Below are 3,065 nucleotides of genomic sequence, written 5' to 3' on the forward strand. Positions count from 1 at the left end.
GCAACCTGCGCTTCCCCCTGGGGCGACCATGCGCGTGCGCAGAGTCCGCGGGCGCCGGCCGGCCGACCAGGAGAGCTCCCGGAGTTCCCGGGGCGGAGCGCGGGGCTGAGGGGGAGGGAAAAACCCAGCCGCGAACTGTGGCTCGCGCCTGTAATCCCAACACTTTGGGAGCCTGAGGCGGGAGATTCAACTGAGCCCAGGAGTTTAATACCAGCCTGGGCAATGTAGCGAGACCCTCTCTCTCGAAAAATAATAAAATAAAATAAATAAAATGCCAGGCATGGTGGTGCATCCTATAGTCCTAGCTCCTCGGGAGGCTGAAGTGGGAGGATCGCTTGGAGCCCAGGAGGTCGAGGCTGCAGTGAGCTATGATCGCACCACTGCAGTCTAGCCTGGGCGACAGAGCAAGACCCTGCCTCAATCAAACACACATAATAAACTTTTGTTTGCTTTCAGGGTCTCATCCAGGGCGCTTTGCTCTCCGTGCTCCCTGTGCATAAGCTCCTCTTGCCATTCTCCCACCCTTGAGCTTCGCAAACTTCTTGCCCTTCTCTTATCTAATTATAGAGCCGTGCCTATCTATGACCTTTCGTCTGTGATTCTGAATTCCACACACTTCCGAAAGCCTTTCACAACTTATTGGAAGGCCAGACCAGTCCTAACCTCAACTCTCCGGGAAGAAAACTCTGAGCTGAGTCTATTTATAGTGCTTATTTATCCCACGAGGTGTACATGGGTGAGTTTCACTGAGTAACTTTTTTTATTTTTTTTGACAGGGTCTTGCTCTGTGGCTCAGGCTGGAGTGCAGTGGTGCGATCTCTGCTCACTGCAACCTCTGCCTCCTGGGTTCAAGCGATTCTCCTGCCTCAGCTACCCGAGTAGCTGGGACTACAGGTGCATGCCACCATGCCCAGCTAATTTTTGTATTTTTAATAGAGACGGAGTTTCACCACCTTGGCCAGGGTGGTCTCGCTCTCTTGACCTTGTGATTCGCCCACCTCTGCCTCCCAAAGTGCTTGGATTACAGGCATGAACCACTGTACGCGGCCCTGAATAACTATTAATATGTTTAATTATGGGGTGTGTGTCACACTTTGCTGATAATCTCATATTTAATGTACATCTGCCATGTCACATTTCTTTTTTTTTTTTTTTGAGATGGAGTCTTACTCTGTCGTCCAGGCTGGAGTGCAGTGGCGCGGTCTCGGCTGACTGCAACCTCCGCCTCCCTGCTTCACGCCATTCTCCTGCCTCAGCCTCCCCAGTAGCTGAGACTACAGGTGCCGGCCACCACGCCCGGCTAATTTTTTGTATTTTTAGTACAGACAGGGTTTCACCGTGTTAGCCAGGATGGTCTCAATTTCCTGACCTCGTGATCCACCCGCCTCAGCCTCCCAAAGTGCTGGGATTACAGCCGTGAGCCACCGCGCCCGGCAGCCACGTCACATTTCTAAAATCTGAACAGTTGTGAAGTCTGAAAAAACATTTGTCCCCAAAAGTTTGAGATAAGAAATTGTGGACCTGGGCTGGCTGCGGTGGCCCACGCCCATAATCCCAGCACTTTGGGAGGTCAAGGTGGGTGGATCACCTGAGGTCAAGAGTTTGAGACCAGCCTGACCAATATGGTGAAACCCCGTCTCTACCAAAAATACAAAAATTAGCCAGGGGTGGTGGGTGCCTGTAGTCCCAGCTACTCGAGAGGCTGAGACAGGAGAATTACTTGAACCTGGGAGGTGGATGTTGCTGTGAGCTGAGATGGCACCACTGCACTCCAGCCTGGACATCAGAGTGAGACTCCATCTCAAAAAAAAAAAAAAAAATTGTAGACCTGTACAATACAGTATTCAAATCTGGAGCCAGACTACTTCGGTTCAAATCCAAGCTGTGCCAGCCCACTAGCTGTAAGGCCTTATGAGTTAGCCTCTCTGTGCCTCAGTTTCCTCATCTGATGGGCTGGTAGTGGTACTCTCCTACAGTTGCTGTAGAATCATACAAGTTTACAGTCAGTAAAGCACTTAGCACAGTGTTATTGTAAGTTTCCTTTTCTCCACAATTACCTAACTGGGTGAATATTAGTATCTCATTTCACAATGAGGAACCAAATTTCAGGGAAGATAATCGTGCATTTCAAACCTTTTCACCCATGTAGTTCTAAGGATGTATGTGTGTGTGTGTGTGTGTGTGCGCGGAGGGCATGCAAGGGTCAGGGAAGTTGCTTTTCCAAGGTTACCCAGCACGGCTGGGTGCGTTGGCTTATGCCTGTAGTCCCAACACTTTGGGAGGCTTAGGTGGGCGGGTCACCTAAAGTCAGGAGTTCAAGACCAGTCTGGCCAAATGGTGAAACCCTGTCTCTGCTAAAAACATAAAATTAGCCAGGCATGGTGGCGGGCGCCTGTAATCCTGGCTACTCGGGAGGCTGAGGCAGGAGAATTGCTTGAACCCAGGAGGTGGAGGTTGCACTGAGCTGAGATTGAGCCATTGCACTCCAGTCTGGGCAAAAAGAGTGATGCTCTGTCTCCATAAATAAATAAATAAAATAAAACAAGTTGACCCAGCAAAGTCAGTGCTTTTAAATTTTTAAATTTTAATATCCATAGGAATTCTGCTTTGTTTCCTAAATACTTCTGGTGTTTGCTCCCAACAATCTTGCTATAAAACAATGCTTTGGGAACATGAGCCTTGTCTATCCACTGGCTTTGAGACTCTCGAACACACAGTTGGTGTTTTGAACTCAATTTTTTGGACCTAATTTTTCTGCTTCTTTGCTTTTTTAAAATACAGCGTCTTGCTCTGTTGCCCAGGTTGGAGTGCGGTGGTAGGATCACAGCTCACTGCAGCCTTGAACTTGTGGGCTCAAGCGATCCTCTCGCCTCAGCCTCTGGAGTAGCTGGGACCACAGGCGCATGCTACCACGTCTGGCTGACTTTCTTTTCTTTTTATTTTTTTGAGACGGAGTCTCGCCCTGTAGCCCAGGCTGGAGTGCAGTGGCACCATCTCGGCTCACTGCAACCTCCGCCTCCCGGGTTCAAGCGATTCTCCTGCCTCAGCCTCCCAAGTAGCTGGTA

This window comes from Colobus angolensis, unplaced genomic scaffold (genome assembly GCF_000951035.1).
Source record: "Colobus angolensis palliatus isolate OR3802 unplaced genomic scaffold, Cang.pa_1.0 Scaffold43, whole genome shotgun sequence".
Lineage (NCBI taxonomy): Eukaryota > Metazoa > Chordata > Mammalia > Primates > Cercopithecidae > Colobus > Colobus angolensis.